Genomic DNA, 16,888 nt, shown 5'->3' on the forward strand with positions numbered 1-16,888 from the left:
GATCAGGTTAACTCTCATTGTCTGCACTTTGTAAGAACATTTAATAGAGCTAGCTTTCTAACCAAACAGAACTAACAGAACATGAAGAAGATGAATGTGATTATTTTTATTACATTTATCAATTAGTACTCTAGAATTTTTGTATATCATTGAAGGAAGAGGAACATTTTATTTCAAAATTTAACAAAAGAGCTTAAAATAAGAACAGTAAAAACCTGGTATCATTTTGCACTTCCAGCTGCAGTACAGAAATGTGAAATTTATACATGTAGTCCAGTGGTCCCAATTCAGAAGTCACCATGTCATTTGTTAGAATGCAATCTAGAAAGACTACACTGACATCAGAGAGATGAAGATCTGACCTTTTTCAGATAGGCAATGGGCAAATTCAATTTTTTTTTACATTTCCCCACATTTTATTTTTAATTCAATAAAAATAAATGATTGGGCCCTGATAACCCCCCTGGTTAAGGGGTTATCAAGGACCAGAACAGCTGGCATTATATCACCCACACAGCCCTTAGTTATTTTAGCTGTAGTTGGGCTGGGCAATGGTGCTTCTTTGAATGCTTTGTTCCTAACCCTCCCTGACAGGTGTTCAGCATTTCTTGACGTGTGAAGGAGGTGGTAGCAGAGCATAGGTGCATCATGTGAGATTTGCATCACTTGGAGATGCCAGCAGTGTTCTTGCCACCACTCCCTTTGGTTGATCTGCCACTCTCTCTCTTACAGGGTTTTTAATTTTTTGCCTGTTCTTTCAGCATGGGATTACTGAGGAAGTGATCACAGAGGAAGAAGATAGTCTGCCTTCTTTGAACAATGGGAGATCCTTTTATATGTTTGTGCACATACTTGCTGTGTGCTTATCTGCAGGTTGGGTGAGCCATCTGCTGGCGCCTCTCCTCTAGTTTTGTTTGGTTTTATTCCCCTCCCAATCCTCCCCCACCCACCTAGCCATTTGACCAGTTGTAGAGGGATTGCCATTACTGAGAATGGGATCAAAGCAGGATACATTTAAATATGTGGACAGTTCATATCCTGCGTCTACCAGCTGCCTTCAATCATTCTTTCTCACTCTGAAGGAGAGGTGTTTTCTGTCTATTCTAAGTATTATCTAAACTGATTAGTATCTGACAACGTAGGTATATCTTCTTTTCTGCTACCAGCATACGTGCCATGAACAGGAAAGAATCATGACACAAATGTGTGATACAGAGCAGTACCTTCATGCTGCCCATCACAGGATTAAGCATAGAACAGGGAAGAGCCTTCTGTGCATCTTCTCTAACCTCCTTCCAAACTTTTGCTGCTTGTCTGCTCAAAAAGTCTTGGCAACTGACTCATATGCCAACGGGAAGTTAGTGAGAATTGGAGCTCCTGTTTGTTTGAAAATTTCAATTCAACAAGTGAAATATTTCAGGGACAAAATTCTGGGAAAATGTTTCAAGTAAATCAGAACTTACTATAGTCAGGCTGAGATTCTGTTTATATATTGATAAAAATCTTCAGCTGATTTACTACTTCTTCTAAAAGCTTTATTTTTAATAGATTAGTATTTTCTGGTTGCTGGGAGGATCCAGCTGAAAATTTCTCGCTGTCTGGCATTGCTAACTTCACTTGATGCTGCAATGCAGAGGTCCAAAGACACGTTACCATAGAGATACCCACAGTAGTTTTAAACCAACTTTAGGTTACTAAAGTTTGAGTGCTAATGATTACTGCAACATCAGCTGTAGAATACACACTGCAAGGCTGGATATACACTTCATCAGCTGACTGCACTGACTACACCTAACTGGAGCCCAGTGATGTTCCCTTTGGAGGCTGGAAGAGTAGGACTGAGATCTACAGCTCTTGCTGAGACACTGCCAGTGTTGCACTAAGAGACCTGACCAGGTGCATTAGCACCACAGTTGTGCCACTATTATAAGGGAGAAGTAAGTGGCCTTGAACAACTGGGTCAGCTCTACAAAGGCCCAGTGGCTCCCAAGATGGGATGGCAGTGCTTGCTGCTGCTCTTCCTCCTTGCTTAGTAACTGACATGTTTTTTTTATTACTTTTTTCAATGATGTTGCATCTTGGGCAGACGTTGCACTGTTAGATCAATATTCAGGATAAAAAATAAAATGAGTGATTATTTACTCTCCTCACCATTAGCCATAACATCATCTGTGTTGTTACAGGTCTGGTTTCACTGTTTGTGTTTAATGCTTGCAGATGTGTTCAGTGAGCACATGCAGAAATGAAAATCTATTCCCTTTTGAAGGAAAAGATGAAGTGGAACACTAAGATGAAGAGTTTAGCAATCAATCTTTATATAAATATGGTTTCTGATTTGGTATGCTTCTGACCCCAAATCAGTGAAAAGAAGCTAAGCAAGGTGGGTGAGTAGGTTGTTACTGGTTCTGTTGTCGTTATGTTTCTTTTCATGGAGTACCTAGTCATATGAGGCAGCACATGAATGAAATGCTTACCTGATATTACTGTCAGCAACAGAAAGGTAAAGTGAATGACAGCTGGTCGTGTGTGTTCTGCTGTACATATAAATTCATGAAGACTTCTGTACTGCTTCGTGCTGTATACATTTCAGTGATAAGTAATAATCTCAGGCAGAAATGTCTGCAGTCTACCTGTCAAGAGCAACATAGACAATCATTAAACCAAGAAATCTTAAATAAGATAGGCACTCTTGCAGCTGTTTCATTTTCTCAGAATTGGTATTTACAGTAGAGCTCACTTATAAATCCTTTCCAAGTACAGTGTATTTATTCTATTTGTACAGTCACAGCATCTGCACTAGGTTCCAGGGAAAATAAAATGATTTGTGGTGGATACCAGTGAAATTACTGTGTTCATAGTATAATCTTTGTTACTTTGAACCTGTGTAAAATTTCACTGCAATTTTTAGCAAGTGTCTTATGCAACAAAGAAAACTCAAAGTAATTGGCCTGCATTAGAAATGGAGGAATAGTTTTTATTTGCTGTGAACATAAGTAAGGTTTCCTCACTTTCTTAATGTAATAGCATGATAGATAACTACTAACCCATTAGGTTTTATTACATGTAGAAGCAGGGTAAACTTTTTTTATGATCTGATATACAAAAAGCTTGAGATTTTGGTGTCTCAAGTTCTGAGATGACCCAATGCCTCTAATGATGTGGCTTTTGCCCCCCTGAGATAAGTGGCTGCAGAGAGATTTTCTGCTTTGTGATAAGGGTTCCTGCAGCACCACAGAGGTTGTCTCAGTGTTGCCGAGTGGGAGAAAATTCCAAGCTGATACTTCCTTAGCTGAAAGGATGGTTCCCAACCCAGAGATGAAGATGTCGTTCCGTAGAAAAATGGACACTGTTCCTAAATTTGCTTTTAGTTTTCCTTTGGAGACTTCCAAATATATATTTCTTAGCTTACTCATGGCGTTTTGAGGCAATCATAGTTTAAATGTGATAAAAGTGACTGAATAAAGTAAAAATATCTCTGCATGCATCATGATTGAAATTAAAATACCAGATTAGGGAATGACTTTTTTAATTTTTATTTTTAATGGCAAAGGATGTTTGTTGAGGCAAACATATATTTCACTTTTAGTGAAGTGAAATATAAAAAGAAGACCATTAACACAAATGTATTTCATTGGAACTTTTACAGAAAAAACTGTATCTGCAAATCACCTCTCTGCTGGAAGCTGCAAGAGGAATTTAAATGTAAGAAACTTCTAAAACATGAAATATTAAGCATAACCTAGCACTTGGGCTTTTATGGGGAAAATGGTACTTTTTCAGCGTTTCATATGTATTCAGTACACAGTTTTTTAAAAATTGATACTGAAATGGGTCAACAGTGCATGCTTCTGTAAACTCCCCGTACTTTTCATCACTAGCAAAATAACTTCTCACCTTCTATCTTATCTTACTGTTAACTTTCGGGGGGGCTCCTTTCCTGAGGTCTCTTTAAAATCAAATTATCTGAATATGGATCTGAGAAGCAGCAGTCTCAGTTTCTGTAGGGAAAAAAACAAACTACTAGACAAGATGCACGTAAGTGGTGTGTCATGGCCACTTGACTTTTAGAGTACACAAGGCAAATTGCCATTTCAGAACAGATCTCTCTGCACGGTAAGTCCATCAAGCTGACTGTAAAATTGCCTTGAAGTCTATCAGAGCTGTTGTCTCTGACCTACTGCAGATTCACACCTACTGCAGTGGTGTGTCAGGGCCACTTGTCTTTTAGAATACACAAGTCAAATTCCCACTTCAGAACAGATCTGTCTGCAAGGTAAGTCCACCGTGCTGACTGTAAAATTGCCTTCCAGACTATCAAGGCTGTTGTCTCAGACCTATTGTAGATTCAGGGATATGTTGATTCACACTAACTTTGAAAACATGACTTTATCTACCTTGAGGACTTAAAAATGGCTTTGCTTTATTTTTAATAAAAGTTTTCTGAGTAATCTGTACCTGCTATATGGCAGTTTCTGTGAAAAACATAATGACTGCAAATTGCAGAATGTGTCAGACTGTGCCGTGCTTCACAGCTATATATAAAAAAAGGAGCTAGTGTTCCATGGAGCACATAGCATGACTTCAGAGCGACTCTGAAAAAAATAAGTAAAAGAGGGATTTTTAGGGGATTAATAACTAAGAAAATTACTTCTATATGTTTTGGAAATCTCAAGGTCTGCAGTGGGGAATGGATGTTGGAGGTATCACACTTGCTTATTCTAGTGTGATACATATTATCCTGTGTTGATCATTTTCAGGGTCATGATGTTGGCTTGGTGGCTTGGTCTGACCCAGCGCAGCTGTTGTTGCGTCTTTGCAATCCTGGCCTTCATTGAAGCCTGACTTAGCAAAATATTTAAGCACGCGAGTAGAACCATCCAGCTTGACTGGAAAAACCAGAACACCAGTTTGACTTTACATTTCCACAGGGTCGTTGCACCCAGAAGTCTGAAACAGCCTTAGGGTGGTCATAACCTGTGTCTGGCAGCTAAATATAGAGCAATTGGTAAGCTCCATGTCGCTACAAAGGTCTAAAAAGGAAAAGTATTATTTTCACATGTGCAGTAGAAGAGCTGCATATGTGAAAATTCATTGTTTTAGTAATATGCAGATCTGAAGACTTGAGGTCTAAATTCTGTAAGGAGGAGTAGTATTTTTTGTATTTGCAGTACCTTAATGGAAATAATCAGGGATGCTCTTATGTTACTCAGTGTGAGAATCCAGAAATCTATGTTGTCACTTCATTACAGGGTTTGTGCAGGTGGGACCAGTGAGCTAGTCAGAGTGTTTTTTTTATGTGTGCCCAAAAATGAACTTTTTATGGTCATCAACTGTAACAATTACAGACATTTTAGTACAGATGAGGAGGCCTCCCAGCCCAATGTCTCTTACTTACTTTCAGTAAAGCATTTTAACTTTAACAGTAACTTGCTATGTGAAGTAAAATAAAATTTCTGGACTCTTGGATCAGAAAGCTGGCCCCTGCAATTGTAGGAAGCCACCTTCTGTATCTCCTTTGGTTTCATCAAAGCTTTGAAAAAGTTTATTTCAAGTCTTCTCTGAGTTTACTGATGGGAGTCCTAAGCTGCCATTTCTGCTTTCCCTGTTATATTCAGCTAAGAAGCTTCTAACAGATAGCAACATACATAAGTAATAGTGGGCTCTCTGTGTTGTTTGAATTTCAGCTCATTTCTAAGACTGGTGCAGTCAAGGTTCTCTGCTACCCTACCTACCTTGCAGTTGCTTTTTTTTCCTGCAGTTTTTTTAATAGCTTTGCATTCCAGCAAATCCCCTTCATCAGTCTTGAACAGGAGAGGTTTATTAAGTTTTCTTTTTCTAGAAAATATCTTTTTAATTATTTTATATGTTTTATATATTTTATATGGTTTTATATTTTTATATGTTTTTATGTATTTTTATGTGGTTTTTATCCATGCTTATATTCGGGTGGCCCCATACATTTTGTAAAATGGTATTGATTTTCATCGTCTGTTCAATATAACTCAATGTCTTTGTTCTTCCATACAACTCTGTCACAGACTTTCAGCATGAGTGGCCTGAGTGCCCAGATCACTTTCCCTGTTCCCTTGGCAGCTCATTTCCCCCCAGTTTATGCCAATCAAATATTCCTCAACTTTGAAAACTGAATGCAACTCAGCAAGAAACTCAGAGAAGTTATTGTTTCCTGTCTTGTGATACGCACTTGTGAATAAGTACAATATTAACAGGAAATAAGTCATATTTCCCTGCAGAGTCCATCCAAAGTTGTAAAATAAAGATATATATGAGAGAGAGATATAACAGAAAACTTCAGGAATATGTTTTTGTGTTGTAATCTCATGGACTGTAGTGTAAGAGTGTAAATAACATGCATAAGCAGTTATTCATTAGAGTTGTACATGATATGGAGTGTAACCCACTAAAATGAAGAGATTATGCCTTATAAAATCTCTGTTGGTGAAGATGTTTGTCTGTGAATTGAAACTAAAATATTTTATGGCTTTTAGAGATAGTATTTCTAAATAAAGTTGTTTGGAAAGTGTCAGGCTTTTGATTGTGCATGTGATCTCTTGGAGAGGAGATTAATACTTTTCTATGGTTCATGATATGTATATAGTTCCTGTTGCTTAATAAGGGTTTAATTCTGTGAAATGCTGAGCATTTGGGCCATGCTGCCTTTAACTGTACAAGAAGCCCTTTTTGTCTCCAGCAATATTGCTCATAAAATAAAATTAAACAATCACTGAACTGAATTCAGCTTCTGCAATATCAGGCACATTGAAAATAGGCAACTGTAACTATTCTTTAAGGAGAGAAAGTTTGGCAGTTAACACTGCACTCAGCCAGAACTTCTACTTTCAGGTGGATGTTCATACTGTGCATATGCAGAAGCTGTAGGAGAAGATTAGTTGTCAAGATTTTTGTGAGAGGGTTGTGCTTCACTATCTGTGGAGAATATAACAGTGCCATTTTTTTATCTTCTCAGTAATGTGTTGGTAGTAAGTTGCATAATTACATCCTAATGATGGTGGACTAAAATGACCATATTGTGTTCAAATAGATGTCAGTACATAAAGACTGGAGTAGCATTAAGAGCACTCTGTAGAACATTGGCATGACTCTTATAATGCTGGGTCTGAAATGTGGCACTTAACTTAGTGGTGCTTCTCCTTTTTAAGACTGGAACAAAATGTCCAAAAGAAGTTTTTTTCAGAAAGCTTTTAATTTCACACACACACACTGTGTAAATAGTGATGAGTAATACCAAAATCATTATTGCTTATTGCATAAGTAATAAATTGTTCTAGCGCAGCAGAACAGAGGAAGGACTATGCTAGGCCTTCTTTCTATGCTTTTGCAGAGCTTAATGGGATTGCAACTGTATGCAAAAGTTAAACACTAAAATTAGATGCTGATCCTACCAGCATTTACATGACTAGAGTAATGGGAGTGAAATTATCATGACTGCATTCAAGTTTGTAAGACTTAGTAATTAATTTTCCAGATTTATCAGGCCATTTCTTACTTCTGCAAGGTATGAATTCTTCAGGTGCATCTATCACCAGCTACTCTGTTCCTCTGGATCAGAGCTCCCTCTTCCTCTGACCTATACCTACCTACCTTGTATAAATACTGCTTCTACTTTTCCTCAGTCTTCATTCATATTTGGGTAGAGCTTATAGAATTAATCAGCCCGTGTGCCCTATTATGTGGCATATTATAAAAGTGATAGGTGATCTCTGTCTCTGAGGATTATAAACTAAAATAGGTGAGACAAGCTTCATAAACAATTTAGTCTTGAATGACAAAATAGAGATGGTGAAAAATGCTGGGTTTGGGTAACATCTATGTGGCTTAGTCAGATGACTCACCAGTGGGCAAGACAGTGTGCACATCCCAGAAGGTGATATCTGGATATCAGTCTTGGAATATTTGAGGCATGATTGCTGCCGTCTGCAGTGGCTTTGTCAAAACTAAAATAGAAACTTAAACTTAATTAAATGTGATCGTGAATTATTCAGTCATCATGGGAACCTTGGAGCTGTTTATTTTGATGAGAATTTGGCTCTGATTTTCATTGTCTGCACAATTTTTAGTGTGAGATATGGCAGAGACTTTCATGTTGATAATTTGTAGTTGCACAATAACAGACATGGAGATGGTAGGGTCTGCTCTTGAAATAATTCTATTTGTGGATTTCTAATTAAAAGAGCGACAGCAAACTAATTAATTTTGACATATATTTAAATGCTATTTTTGGATTTCAGAGTCAATGTTACATGGTAATGGGAAAAGTGCCCATATGTACCTGTTATCCTAAAAACTTGGGAAGATTTAATTTTTGTTTTATTGCTATTTGTACTGTGTATTTGCAATTTGGAGTTGTTGGGGTTTGTATTTTTGTTTTTGTTTGTTTGTTTTGATAGAGTTTCTAGGTATAATTCTAAGGCATATCTTGCAGATGCTAACATTTTAATTAAAAGGCCAAACTAGTTGTTTTCAGCTGGCTGTCTCCAGACTCGAACAAACAGGACAGAAGTGCTGTAAAACAAACACTGTCTGACTGTGAAGGGGCAAGGAAGAGGCACCATTATGTCTTCAAAGGACATATTCCTGTTCTTTAGATACAATACCCTTTTCTTTACTGGAGCTTATTTTGGTATTTTTGTGAAATGTAGATCAAAGTTCAATGCTGAGTTTTTTTCTAAGTGAAACACAATTCAGAAAACTTCAATAAATGACTCACTGTCATCAGAACATGTTTGTTCTGGTTTTTGTTGGGTTTTTTTTCCCTTTGTTCCAGCAAGAGGAATGTAGTGTTTTATAGAGGTTTTAGGCCGAGATAGTATGTAGATGCATTGCTGTAGCTGGCAAAAAATAATAGGAGCAGACCTCTTTGAACCAGGAAAAAAATTCTTCCAGCTATGTCTACCCAAGAGAAGAAATAAGAGGAGGTGATACTAAACCAAAGCTCTGATGGTGATGTCCATCATGCATCTCTGAAGAAGCGGCCTGCTACCCACTCCAGCCTTAGGCTGATATTGATAGCTAGTAGTATCTACAGTGAATAGTGTTGGAGAAATGGTAGATTAAAAACGCAGCACATACCTTGGGTCAAAAAGGGGTTTTTTTCCTTTTAACCCTTGGAGTAGAGTCCATAATGCCTATGTGTGCACTTGCACGTCAGTATTTCAGGTGCTGCGTCTGACTGTTCTCAGGCTATTGAGGGGCATAGTCTTAGTGATTTTGTTCACTTTCAGTAAAATTCTGTATAGTTTATGTTAAACAATGGAAACCAAGACAACAATATTTATGTCCTTCAGTAAGAAAATAGATAGGTTATTTACTACTGTAACAGTAGCATTAAATTATTTGAGAGCATGCTATTTCTTGTCTGTCATGGCTTAGGAATGGCATCCTTCAATTTAGTAATCCTGCTAAAACCACACTGCTGCTTCCCCTCTTCCCCCTCCAGCTGGAGTCACAAAAAGAAAAGATGGTGGGTTGAGATAAGAACAGTTTACTGGAAACAGCGATGGGATAAGAAAACAAACAGTAACAGTAACAATAATAATAGCAAAAGGTATAAGAGAAAGAAACAATGGAAAGCCCCCGACAATAAACAGTGCTGGACCACTCCATCCACCAAGTTTTCTTGCCTGGAAGGAACCCCTTCTCCCAGGAATAGAGAGAGTCCCTTCCCCCCCTGCCCCAAGCAATGATGTGAGGTGGTATAGAATAACTACAGGGTCTTGGCCATGCCCCCTCCCAGCTACTCCAAAAAATTAATCCTGTCGTGTCTGAAACCAGGACATTGTCAACATCTATCTGAATTAAAATATTTTTCAACAAGGAACAACAAAAGCCAGCAATACATTGATGAAGAGAACGGAGACAAGTTGTCCTTTCCTAGTAGTAGACTTGCGGAAAACTCCTGAATATTCACATAGTAAAATACTTAACTTCTTCCTTTGCTAATTTTCAAGAAGAGTTTCAAATGTGTAACTGTCTTCCAGCAAGCTCTTGCTGACATCACAGAACCCTGGAGGTATGCCTCCCACAACCCAGCACAGAAGTAGAACTTGGGATTTGTTTTTTGGCAAAGCCAAGGGAACCGAACAGTCTCTAGGGCAAATGCTGATCTCAGAGACCCTCAGGTGTATGCAGACAACTGCCAGATGCTTTTTCTTAGTCAGTGTTTGGAAGACAAAGTTAATTTTAATTTTGAAGTAATTGTTTGATTGCAAACTAACTCTATGCTTTCTAAGTTATGAGTATTTACCTAGACCAAGAGGTGGTGGAAGAAGATCGTGTTTATTTCACTAATATCTTGCTGCAGATTTATGCTCTAGCTGTTTCCATTCATGTATCTATTATCATATTATCTGAAATTTCTGGTATTGAAACTCACTTCAATTTTTTTTTTATCAATTTCAATAGCCATGTGCAAGAACTGATCTACTGTATTGAACCATAGGTCTGTCTGCCTGTTATCTTGTCTCGAGTAAGCACAAGGAGCCTTACACAACAGGTAGAGAAGAGCGTAGATGGAGAGGGATTGTTCCCTGGGCCTCTTTTAACCTTTAACTGAGGGGCTTGTGAATTGAAGCTGTGTTCCTACTGATGTGTTCTGCAGCAACACAGGGGCCTACCCTCGGTAAATTTTGTTCAACTGCTGTTTTACCAACGCCCCCTCCAGTGGCCTGCTTTAAGGGAAACGTCATATTTCTTGTATTGTGGATACTATTGATGAGTCATTCTTTGTTCTGCCCTACACTGTTCATGATTTCATAGATGCCTATTCCATTCCTTAGATAGCTCTCTTCTGGCAGAAGCAACCTAGTCTTTTTAGTTATCAAAAAATGCCTTGGAATACCATGAAAATTCTTGTTGCTTTCTCTTTAATTTTTCTAGTTTTGGTTAATTTATCTCAAGGAAAACAAAAGATTATGTACAGCATTGAAAGCATGGGTTCACCATAAATTTACATGGTAGCATAAGGTTGTTTTGTTTGGATCTTTGTTCCTATCCTCACAGTAGTTACTTTTTTGGCTAGTTCAACATACAAAGATGAAAATAGGAACAGTTTTTAAATCTTTCTGTATCTATAGTCTTGAATTTTGCTCTCTCGTAAACACCAGTGCATGTATTTCTGAAACAGTTCAGGCTTAGTTGCTGTGTTTTTTGCTAGGGTTGGTGTACAGAGATTTGATTGGATTCCCCACTAATGTGTGTGACTCATGCTCCTTCAAATTTGAGAATGGACAGTAATTACAAACAGATTTACAGAAAGAGATCTCACCATGCCAAGACCCACAAGTCTTGGGCAGATTCTGTTTACTTTGATAGATGTTTGGAAAAGTTTGTTTTCCCCTTGCATCTTCACACTGCAAGGACATTAGCATAACTTACCTGCCTTGCATATTTAGTGACGTGAAATGTGTGTGCTGACAAAATAAACACACTTTCAGAGAAAATTCTGTTGACAAAGTCAGTATTCAAAATAAACTTGATGTCATTGGTGACTGCATTCTGTAGTTGGTTTTCTTTTCACAAATCTAAGAACGTTGTAGTTTGGGAGTTAAACCATTTGTCCAGTAAACAGATTTTAATTCCTTTCTTGTCCATACAGGCTGCAGTGTAATTGCCTGCACAGCAGCCATGCTGAAAAGGGATCTTTGACCTGTGATAGCATTGTGATAGCACCACTTGGAGGGACTAGATGACTTTCAGGGGTCCCTTTAAGCCAAAAGTTTTGTGATTCATTGCTGTTCCACTGAGCATCTCAAGCCATTAATCAGGCCCTTCTTTTTCAGGTTCTGAATATCTGGGAGAAGGGGAGGCCATTTCTTACTGCTGTAGATTTTGAAACACTGTACATGGTCAGTGGAGAAAAGTATGATCTTAATTTACATGTCCTGCTGTTTTGTGAACAGCAAAGCATAACCTGAGATGAGCTATAAGCATCAAGCTGAGGTGGCGTAAGGAACAGTATCACTGTGCTTACCTTGTTTTTACATTTTTCAGTTTACATCTGCTTTTGACCACTTCTGAAGATCGGATATTGGGCCAAGATTTGTTTGTCTGACCAATTTTTGATTGTTTCTCACAGTGTTTCTAAAAAGAACATGGGAATTTGTTTAGAAATCTCCCCAGAGATTTGCAGTGTTTTATTAAGGAACATCCTAATCAAATATGTTCAACCAACTGTGTCTTGGACACCAATTCTATTTTCTGCTGACATCAAGAATCAGAATTTTTGAGTGGTCTTAGTAGCACCTAGGTGCAGATCATGACCATTGAATTCATACGAGAAAAATCTGCATGGTGAGAAACTGTGTGTACAATCCTGCAGGATTGCTTTGATATTCTGTTGAAAACCTTAATCAGCAAATTATAGAACTAAAATACGTCTGGACTAGCCTCTATGGATTAAGGAGTTTTGAGCTTTTTGTGCCACTGACAGGTCCATAAGTAGCTGCTGCTGTGAGCAGAATTGAGGGCTGCCCCACAATAGTAGGTTGTTTGTCAAATGTAGCTCCATAATGGCTGAACTAGTGTCTTTTCCACTTGGTTGTTCTATTGTCCTATTATGACAATGCATTCGCAAGGCAGCCACTAGTGAAGTATGAACAGAATGCAAAAAGTCCTAAAATAATATTAAATAATATTCTTTCTTAGGTTATCCTTTTATATCAGACACATTATATTAGAGCTCATAGGATTATTTTACAAGTGTCAACTTGCTTGTTCAAGCAGTCATCTAAAATCTTTAGCAACCTGACAGAGGTACAGTTTTCTTTCTCAGTTTTTGTTGTCCTTAGGATGATCCATTGATTGTGACTTGTTTGTGCTAGCTGCCCTTTGTTCCCTTTTCTCTTCCCCATGTCTTTCAGAGGTTTGTCTGCATCCCACTGGTTCACTTTTCTTCCCTTACCAATGATTTTAAATTGAAATAGGAAGTTTATACTATCACTACTGGCTGTAATTGCTTGATGAATGGATTATATTGCACAGGGGGAAAAGGAGTGAGATACAGAAAAGAAACACATCTATGGTTTTGAATGCTTCCTTTCCTAATTTCTTATTTGAAACATAATTCAAGAAACAGTATAGAGAGGAGTGAAAATGAAGGAAGAAAGATAGAAATCTTGACATCTGTTCCTGAAGCTGATTCTGATCAGACAGATCTTTTCAGCTTTACCCAGAAGCAGTTGTAGGAGCTGACTCTGAGAACCAAACATAAAAACATTCAATATGTTATCAACTTTGTAATTCACAGAAATTCAGCTTCAGGCATTTGATCCTTACTTTGATGTTTTTATGAGTACTTCTGCTTATCTCCAGAACTGCTGCCAATCTCAGCTCTACTAAGCTAGGAAATCTTGGCACTTGGCTCACACTGAAGAATACGTGGAGTTCACAGCCAGAGACATCTCTATGGCAGGTCCCCAGAAGTTGGGTTGATATTCTCAGAGCGTAAGGGAAATGCAGAGATGACAGTGGGCTGGTGCATCTGGTGTATGATAGCCTATGGTTAGTCATGCTTGGTTTCCAATGCTTCTCTCCCACCAGGTGAAGACAAGATTGGTGAGAAAGAGGGAGTTGGGAAAGAAAGTTAGGCTTCTTTTCAGACACAAGTCACTGCAAAAAAGGTGTTCAAGGGTCATGATTGAGAGTATGCAACAGGAGCCTGATTTCCTCACCCAGAGGTGAAAATGGTCACAAAAGGGAAGGCTCTACTTTCCCTTGACTTTGTTCCTCTCCCTGGTAAATTTTCAATTCTCTTGTGTGCAGTGACATAGCTTTAACTGGAGGCATCAGGGTGGCCTTATCCCAATTCTGCTTGCTTTTGAGAAGCAGAAGGACCAGACACAGATTTGTGAACTCTACCCTTGAGCTACATGCACTTACAAAGCACAATAGACCCTGCCAAACCTAGATGTCTTTGTGGATTTGGGGTCCAGTTTTTTGCCTGTGTATGTAGTGTTTTCATGCTGCATGCCTCGATGTGTGTTGTCACATATGTCATGAACAGACTACTTCTTTGAAATGCATATGCATTTTTTTTAGCCAGTTCCTATGTATCTGATGGGTCAGGCTTCTGTTAGAGATGCTTGCAGAGATTGCAGTGGCTGTGTCAACAATGATGAAACCTTATTTCTTCTAAATGGTATGTGTGTTTGATCATTATTTTCAGAAATAAAATAACATGACCTTGCATTAGCCTCAGAGTTGAGCTATTCAACTATGTAATGCTCCTCTGGACTCCTTGGAAAGGTAGCAGCTGGCTGGCATAAGGGGAGGAGCTTGTGGAGTAGAGTGAGTTGGCAGTCCTCTAGTGGGAGCCAAAAAAATGAAGGGCATGAGCAGCTGGGGAAGCAGATGCAAAAGTTAACTGGAAACCACAGCAAGGGGAATTTAACAGGAAAAAAAGAAAAAAAAGGACCAACAGATTCTAACAACAGAGGTGGCAGAGAGCAGTGGTTCCCGAAAGAGAGTGGGTACAGAGGACAAACAGAGGCAGCAGGTCAAATGACTGAGGCAGGGAAAGATGGTGTCTGAAAAAGCCACAGAGGTCAAGCCAGAAGGCATCTAGTTCAGAACCAACTCACCATCAGTATGAGTGTGTAGTGATTCGTCCTACTTAATCTTTAACAGCTTATCATTTAGTGACTTTTTGACTCAGAGGTGGAAAGAACTTTGTAAATCTGTCCACAAATTGCTGAACAGGTCAAGTGATATTCTTTGTAACAATTGAAGCTGGAAAAGAAACGCGAGGAAACTCCAAACAGAGAAAGAGTTGCCAAGTGTTAAACTACACAAAAATGCCAGTGGAGTTGAAAGGACCAGAAGTGATAAAAAAAGTAAAAGGTGATAAAGACTGGGATATAGTTCTGCTAAAGAAGGCAAGACAAAGAAGAGGAGTGTAACTCTGCTAACAGTGGAAGAGAAGCTGGGCACCCTGGTCAGGTGTGCTGTAGCAAGCAGAGGAGCAGGACACCAGCTCCAGGCCAGGGGTGTTAGAAAATAGCTCTGTGTCCTGTGTCTCATAAGGGAATTCAAGCTGGCTAAGGCCTGTGTTGAGATCATATATGGTTGTAATTCTTTTCAGGACTGTAGTTTGGCCAGGGGAAAAAAAAACAATAACAACAACAACACCACCACAAGGGATTTGAGATTGAAAATAGTGGTATAATCAAAAGTGGAAATGGTAAGTGCCAAAGGGCAGGCTGAGTTGTCAGCTCTCACCAGTGGTGTGGATGGGGGAAAGCAAGCTGGAGAGAAGTGCAAGTGAGCCCTAGCAAAGATGGGGAGATGTAACCAGGGGAAAGCTGGGTCAAAAAGAGAGTCCTGTTACCCATTTGCTAAACCAAAGGGACAGAGGTCTCAAAACATACTACAAAGGTGAAGGAAGGGATGCACCAGTGTGAGAGTAACTAAAGAGAAAAAAGATACAGAGGGTAGAGGAAAGGAGCCTTCTGGACAAAAGGGTGTCCAAAGGGACCTTGGCATCTGTGTGATGCTTCTCAACTGGCACATCCATCCTGAGCCTTTTCAGGAGGCTGAACTCACAACACCTTTGTATAGTGGGTTGACCCTGGCCAGATACCAAGTACACACTAAAGCCATGGGATGCATGAAGGAAGCTGTGACCCTGTGGGAGGCCCAAGATGGAGCAGGGTCCTACCAGGGACCTGCAACCTGTGGAGAGGGAACCCCACACTGAAGCAGGTTTTTCCCGAGTAGGACTTGTGTCCCCTGTGGGGACTCGCGTCGGTACAGCTCAGTCATGAAGGACTGCATCCCATGGAGGAGTGACCCACGGGACAGCAGTTTGGGAAGAACTGCTGCCTGAGGGATGGACTCATGCTGGAGAGGTCCATCAAGGATTGTCTCCCGTGGGAGGGACCCCACGGGAGCAGGGGAAGGGCTCCTCTCTCTGAGCAGTGCAGAAACAACTGACTGAAACCCGCATTCCCCTGCACTGCTGGGGGGAAGGAGGGAGAACATGGAAGGAAAGAGAGGGGAGAGGAAGGTGTTTTTAAGACTGTTTTATTTCTCACTCTTTGGCTCTTATCCTGTTAGTAATAAATTTAAGTACTATCCCCACTTTGAGTCTGTTTTGCCTGTGAAGGTGATCAGTATGTGACCTCTCCCAGCTGTTATCTCAGCTCATGAATCCTTAGCTGTTTTTTGTTCTCTCTCCTCTGTCCAGTTGCAGAGGGCGAGTGAGAGAACGGCTTTAGTGTGTACTTGGTATCTGGCCAGGGTCAACCCACTACACCTTGCTTCACTGCTTGTTTGGCTGCAGCTGCAGTTGTTGCTTTGGAGCAGCACAGAATTATGCAAGAAGATTTTTCTGTAGTAATTAGTCAACACTAATTACAGTGGTGTGTTGGTAATTATTGATGATTCATAAACTGCAGGGGCTGTAAGTCTGCAGGCATAAGGGGGTAAAGATTTTTGTACTGATAATTTAGAAAGGTGGAAATTTAATGAAGCAGTAACTGCATTTTGCTTAATGTCACTGCTATGATAGTAAGGTAATTGATGATCACTGATTTACAAAAAAGCATAATAGTTAAGAAAGTGCCATTGATTTGGTCTAATTATTTGATTAATAACTTATTCCTGTGGAGATTGGTTAGGATGTTATAATGATATTGAAAATAATATTAGGCAGTTTAAAATGTTAAACCAAAATTTTTTTCACTTTTTTAAGCTTTTAGTGTTTCCAGGTGGTTACTTTATTTTTTATTTCTTTGCTTCCAACACTGTGGCTGTTCCTCTGCTCACTGAAATCGGGGATTTTCTCACTGACCTCTTTGGAATCAGGCTTATCTCTCCGTGTTTTACCAGAAAAGTCTGTTGTGAGCTACTACAC

This window comes from Manacus vitellinus, unplaced genomic scaffold, assembly GCF_001715985.3.
Source record: "Manacus vitellinus isolate BGI_N305 unplaced genomic scaffold, ASM171598v3 scaffold_18_pilon, whole genome shotgun sequence".
NCBI classification, from domain to species: domain Eukaryota; kingdom Metazoa; phylum Chordata; class Aves; order Passeriformes; family Pipridae; genus Manacus; species Manacus vitellinus.